Source organism: Lipophrys pholis (genome assembly GCF_963383615.2).
Source record: "Lipophrys pholis genome assembly, chromosome: 1".
NCBI classification, from domain to species: Eukaryota; Metazoa; Chordata; class Actinopteri; order Blenniiformes; family Blenniidae; genus Lipophrys; species Lipophrys pholis.
The window spans coordinates 4,231,177-4,238,313 of NC_137635.1; positions in this window are offsets into that span (position 1 = coordinate 4,231,177).

The window sequence follows — 7,137 nt, forward strand, 5'->3', positions numbered from 1 at the left end:
AATAAATAAATACAACCCAATGTCTTTATCTGGATGATTATTTTGAGAGTCATTACTAACTGCAAGATATAAGGCCCTTTTATCGATTGCCTGCTTAGTGACAGTAATAACAAAATAAGTAAATGAAATGTATTCACATGTACCTTTGTTCAACTGACGAGTTGCAGATCAGTCATCTTCATTTTCACCATGACGTGAATCTGTTGTAAGTCATTTGCCATGTGGACAAATGAATCAAAGTCTGCTCAAACTGAACTTTTCCTAAACCATCCGTCTCCCCGCAGAAATAAGGAGTGACCCATCAGCATTGCTTCAGCCGGGCGCTCCCTGAAGCACTGGACTGACCTTGTTTTGTCAGTGCCTGCAGACAGAAGGCACATCCACACTGCTCAGCAGCCTTTCCCCCCCGATGACAGACAGTACAAACACACCTTTTGACACCGAAACGTGAGATTCCTTCAGGTATACATACCCACTGGTGTTTGTAACTTATATGTTGTATAAAAGACACATGTTTTTATATATAACAAGCCTCCTTTCTTTAACAAAATATTGACTTGACCCGTTTATCTGTTTATCTGCAGGAGGGCCGGGGAACGATGGAGCCGCTCTTATTTGGAAACGCTGCTGCCTTTATTCATGGAAAGAGGCGATCTGATACCTTTAGGCAAAACGTTGGCCTGATATAAACCGGGGAGCGCGTCATATTCAGTTCATGACTATACATGTCATAGTGTTTAATGCACTGCAGAGCAGGCAGAAATACTGGCCGAGCTGTGTAATGGATCTGTCATGCTTGTGCAATGTCTTCACTAATTGAACATTGCTGAAGCCAAACTTTGTGTTTCTGTGTTGTTTTTTTTCTTCTTTTTTCCACTATAATTATTGTGTTTGAGCAGCTGATGGAACGGATAACGGTAAACTTGTTGGTGGTCTTGAAAAATTATTCCCGGCACTGGAAGGAACCTCGATATTGAGTTCAAGCCAGGTCATCATTTAGGTGTGGCCTGGCACACTCAATTTCATGGGGTTTTGACATTTTGTAAAGGAAAACGTGCAGGTTTTGAGTTTGGGGAGGGGGTATGTTGTGGCTGGAGTGATGCACAATGTGGACCAAACTCTGCTGGCGTCATCCTCTGACATGATGCAAACCCCTGCTCTGGGAATATCTGCAAAATCTGACAGCGTGAGGGTTGTTGGGGAAGGTCTGAGGTGAAGGTCTTGCTTGGTTGTTGCTTGAGAAGTCACGTTTTGCAGCAGTTCAGCATCTCGCCGCTTAATAACACGTTTAGTTTTTCTCCTGTGGAGTCTGATGTCTACTGTTAAAGACTAAAAGTATTAGAGCCTTAATGCATTGATGTAGAGAGTCTTTACATTAAACGACTGACGGTTATTGCACACGTTACATATTGATGAGCTTGTGATTTAGGATCTATATGTGGATGAAGGGCAATGGGAGGGGGGGGGGGGGGGGGGCATGAGGGCTATAGATGAGGAGAGAAAGGAAGCCGAGTTGTGATGGGCTGCTAAATTATGCATAAAAGCAAAGAGAGGGATTAAAACAGACAAAGAGAACAAACAAAAGAAAATCCATTTCAGTCTCATTTATGTTGTGGCCAAAACGGATAGATTCAACTGTCACCTTGTCCAATGCAATTAAATAAAGGGAATTAGAGATAATTGAAATAACACATTTCAATTCGGCTTTTTCTTTTTTAAACGACTGCTTTAATAGAAATATTGGTGTTTTCAGGTTGCTGTTAAAGACATGTGCCATACTGAATAACAGGATTTCTGTTATATCCAGTTAATCTGTCTATTCATTTTTTAACTACTCTCTGTCAAACTCTGAAAGAGCAGTATTTCTTTGTATATTTTAACATACAATACGATAGAATATACCAGCACATGTCATAAAATATGATTTTTTAATGATGCAATATATGGATGTTTGACACAGTTCTATAAAGTAATATCAGCCAGTTTGTTTCTATACAGTTATATAAGAACCAATATAGTATAGTATTACAGTCAGAAATGTTATAGTATAGGTTACTACAAGTTCTATTACAATACAATCAAAATATTACTATACAATGATATGACATATTACCCAGCATGACAGATTACAACATAACATACATCGTTTGGTTCAATACAATAAAGTAAGGCAATAAAATACAGTATGAATTAAAATAAAATACAGTGCAACAGAATACTATTTTCTTATTATTATTCTTGGCTTCTGCATTATATTGAGTACAACCTACAAGGACCTTGGAGGCCTGCGTTTAATTTATAGCAAATATTTTCCCTTTTTACTGGACGTATAAAAACCAAAATATGCATGATATTGCAAAACTGCAATTCCTTCTCTTACATGCACACAGTGAAAGATCCAAACTCAAACACGTGCATTCACACAAACGCACCTTTTTCCACGAGACCGCTCACATGGAACAGAATCATTTACTGGGAACTTGAGATGCGACTGAACGTCTCCTGGACCACCCATCCTCCATCCACCAGCCGGGGACAGATGGTTCAGTGTGTATCTTCAACACTTCGCTTGTTTTATTCAGACACACACAGAAAACTCTTTATTTATTTATTTATTTTTCCTCCTCACCCACATCGACCTGAGGGGCAGAGTACACCTGTCGTTTCTGCATTTCCATCGTCGGAACGGCACAAACAGCCCCGGCAATGCGATCCACAGTCTCCCTGCAAACGTTCCTTCTAATGTACTGTAATAGCTGCCGAGGCATCATATGACGGGCCGAGGAAACCCTTGACTCGCTCTGAGAGCACTCACACCAATAACTGGCATCGGAGTGGTCTCATGTTGTGTTTGGAGGAAGCCAGCAGCGCGCGTCTCCGCTCTGTTGGTCTTCCTGGCTTGTGAAATGTTTGCGCTGTCAAGCTGGCACATATTTCTGTCATCCCTTTGCGTGGCTGCTTGCGCGGGTGAGACACCTAAACGTTCAGGGGTGGTCAGATGGCAACAAAACCGGCGTCTTCCCGAGGGACGCCCTCATCTGCACCGTATTGATCTGATCTGTCTGTCCCATCCTCCTGCAGTACATCCTCCCGCCATTCAAAGAACAAAAAAAAAAACATCCATGTGCAGATTTTATTTCACTCATTTTCTGGACGATGTGCCAGTTTCGTTTTTAACCGTCTCTCTGAAAATTCACCGACTCCTCAGATGCGCTCCAAATGAACTGCATATGTACAGGTCTATTTCTGGTTCTTTCACATGCTCCCATATTGTCCACAGATGCGTTCTCTTTTTGCAGTGGATTTCTCTTACGAACCAGAATTCTTTATTCAACAAATACTTTGCTCACGTTCATGATAAATGGTCACCGAATCAGCCTTCTCTTGTGGAAAAACTTTGCCCTTTTATCTTTGGCCTGAACTGAACCCACAAATGATGCCATGTTTGTCGGGTTAAATGCATTTGTGCGTCACTTCGTGGTTAATATCCCGTCAGTGGATCGAGTTGCACGGTGTCATTTTCTTCATACTGTACGTGTGTGAATGACACACGTCGCTCTCAGTGGATCGTTAATAAAAACCATTTGTTTCTGTGTTGTTGCTCTGGAAAGAGCAGAAGGACCTCTGGGTGGAGGATGGGGTTGAATTAGTCTTTGTATTGATCAGATTTGGGTGGACAGAGCTCGCTTTAAAACACTCGGGTGAAATAAAGCCTCGGGCCGATGACTGTCAGCCTGTCAATGCAGCCCTTTGTGTATTCAGACGCAGTGTTGTGGCAGATGATGAGGCTCTGTAACCTGCTGGAATCGGACAGTGAATTCACACATGTGCAGACTTCTTCATTTCCACTGCATGCGGCTGTTTAATCCATTGTAAGCGGAAATAGACTGTTTCTCCATCTGATAAATGCACTCCAAGTGACACATAGTGTGTCGATGTGACTTAAGAAGAGTGCATTTGCAGCCAGTATATTACTGAATAAAGAGACTTGGCCCAAACATGACAGTTACACAACAACACCACTCCAGTGGCTCATGTGATTTTAATAAAAATAAAAAGATTTTGAAATCTTGGATTTAACTTCCTCAGAGTTCTTTAAACACATGGGTTTTGTTAAAGCGTATAGAGAGCAAGACGGATTTTCTTCACGAGAGATCGGTGAACATAAATCATCTGTGAAACGGGAAGAACATCACATTTGTCCAAATATTTGTTCACAAGCAACAGCTTTGGGATCTCACATAAGCAATCAAAGCAAACATAAATAAAATCCACATGTAAACTTATATAATTTGTTGAGGTTATGATGGCTTTTTTTTTTTTTTTTTTACATTGAGTTTGTGCTGTGAGACCTTTTATTATTAATATAACACATACTTCATTTTCAGTGTTTGAGTTTGTAGTATGCTTGTTTTTATTTTAGGAAACCACATTCAGAAAAAAAAAGCGCCACAGGTTGTAAATAGATTTGAAGATTTAAATGGAGCATCTTACATCCCATAAATACTCTGTACTGAGGCTGTTGATGTCTAAAACAATGCTGCTCCCTGCTGATTCACACTGAAACACATCGGCAGTCCTGATGGTTGAAATGTGAGAGACGTGCTTCTTAAAAGCCGACAGGAATTTATTGATTGACTGGCAATCAATTATTTCACGATGAATTAATGAAAAGGCCATTTGCAAGTGTGATACTTAAGGATCCAATTTTTATTTTGCCATAAAACTGATGCAGCACGATGTGAATGAAGAGAACAAGTGTCACAAAGAAGAGAGAACAAATGCAGATTTATGCTTCCTGATTTCATGATGATGTAAAGTGTCTTTGGGTGTTTTTAAAAGTGCTATTTATCATTATTAAAATTTAAATTAAAATTAAAATTATTTTCATTTTTATTATATACAGAAATAGATTGTTTTATATCTTTAGTTTACTTGAGAAGCGATTTTTCTGAAGACTTATTTTTTTTATTTTTTAACAAATAACTGGACTTACTTGTCTGTTAAATTGGCTCATGGCCTTTTTCAAATGATCATTTAGAGTTACAGTGATTACAGTTTCATTTATTGGGTTGCACAGACGATCATATTTATTTATATATATATATATATATATATAATAAAAAAATTTAAATTTTTAATTTAGGGAACAATTTACTCCGAGTTTGTTGAACCTAAGTCATTACTGTAGAGAGAGTTGTACTTTGCTCTTCTTTATACAGACAGTAGTCTCTCATATGTCCACTTGGTGTCCTCATTTAGTTCTTCTCTTTTCCCATATCATGTCTGTAGAACTGCTGTGTGGTCGGAGCATTTCCCAATATTTTTTAAAAAGCAATAAATTAATTGTCTATCGGTCATGCTTCCCACCATTTTTTTAATGCAGATTGATTCTGGCTATTCAAATTGGGAAATTCCCTTCCAGCTTCACAACCCTCCGCTGACGCGGCGCCTGCCCACGTGTGTCTTTGGTTTCAGGAATGTGTGATGTTTGTTTCTCAGTGATGACACATGACGGTGTGTGGAAACGTGCTTCTTTTTTTAATTCAACGTAAAATGAAGAATCGATGCATGTAAGCACTCTTAGAATACTTCACATTTTACTCGTGTACAGGTATTTCTATGTCTCTGTTGCAACAGTTTTCCGAGACATGAGATGAAATAGTGCGGACAGGGAATGTCAGACATGTGAGGGACTGTTATGTGGTAAACAAGTTTTCGGTTTCTTTAATAACTTTTGACAGGTAAAACTGGATTTTCTTTTTTTACTGTACTATTAATTCACATAAGTCATAACTTAACTCAGGCCTGAACTTTACCTCAAAAACTGCTAAAAATAACAACACATTTTGTAGCTTGTGTATACACTGTAATATGTTGCCATGAATGTCATCTCTTACATAATTCCCTACGACGTGCCTCCAAGACGACGCGTCAGTCGTGTGTGACTGCATGCAGTGCGGAAATATGTCAAATCAGTAACAAGGGGCACCATGGAGGCCAATTCTGGACGTCCGTCATCCTGAATGACCTGAGCAAAGCAACAGTTCGGGATATGCAGTGTGTGTTCCTGGTAATTGTTAATTTTGTGGAGGTACAGCGAAGGATTCTGGGAAACACCGGCCCCTGACCTGTTTCGCTGGACTTGACAGTGGAAGCGCGTGAGCGCACGCACCTTCACTGTTTATATGATGGACTGTCAATCGAACTCCCGTCGATACAAAATGCTTCAGTGAAACGGAAACGCAGTGCAAACGAGCCTAAAGGAAGCTTGAGGAGTTGCGGGCTGTATTCCAGGGGGGGTGGACACACACCTGTTGTGTGTTAAACTGTACACGGTGGCTGCAGTGAAGCTGTGGACTGTTACTCTATGCTGTATATAGAGATATGTCATTTCATATTCTTCATTTCCCCTATTAATTTACCTGTGAGCTGCTTACCTTGCTTCTGTTTTGTGCATGTGTATATTTGACAAATCCTTTGCTGAAGTTTTTTGCTGACTTTCATCATCAATATGGCGCAAACCCCACAGTGTCTAAACTGTAATGTTTTGGCTTTTTCACTCTACCATATTATATCATTTTGTCTTCGCCGTGACTCGCTCCGTCTGTCAGATCTGCTGAGTTTGCCAGATTCACTTCAGTGAAAAGAAAGAAATGTTACTTCTTTGTTTCCAGTCTGGCAAACTGTAAGCTTGTTCAATCGTTCTCACTCTACGAGATCACCAGGTCTGTGTTTTTATTCCCAGACAGTAAATCATCTCCACATTAAAGGTAATCTCGTGCCAGCAGTTTTATTTCCACACTCGGCCCACAAGACGGATGACAGTGGATCTAAAAAAAAAAAATTGTCTCTTTTATGCCAAATCTCAGGCCCCAGTTTGAAAAGATGAACGTGAAGAACTGAGAGGAAACCTTGACCAAAGTTTGTTCCTCTTCCTCCGGGGATGATGAAGGTGAAATGGCAGGCTGGACATGAAATCCAAGCCGTTGTTGTCCTCTAAACACAGACATTAAAAGTGATAAGACGCCGGATGAATGACACCTCGCACACTGGTTTGGCTTCTGTACCAAGTCTCTATATTTACTGTCAATATTATGGGTGAGGCCACACAGAACACATTGCTCTGTTGGATGT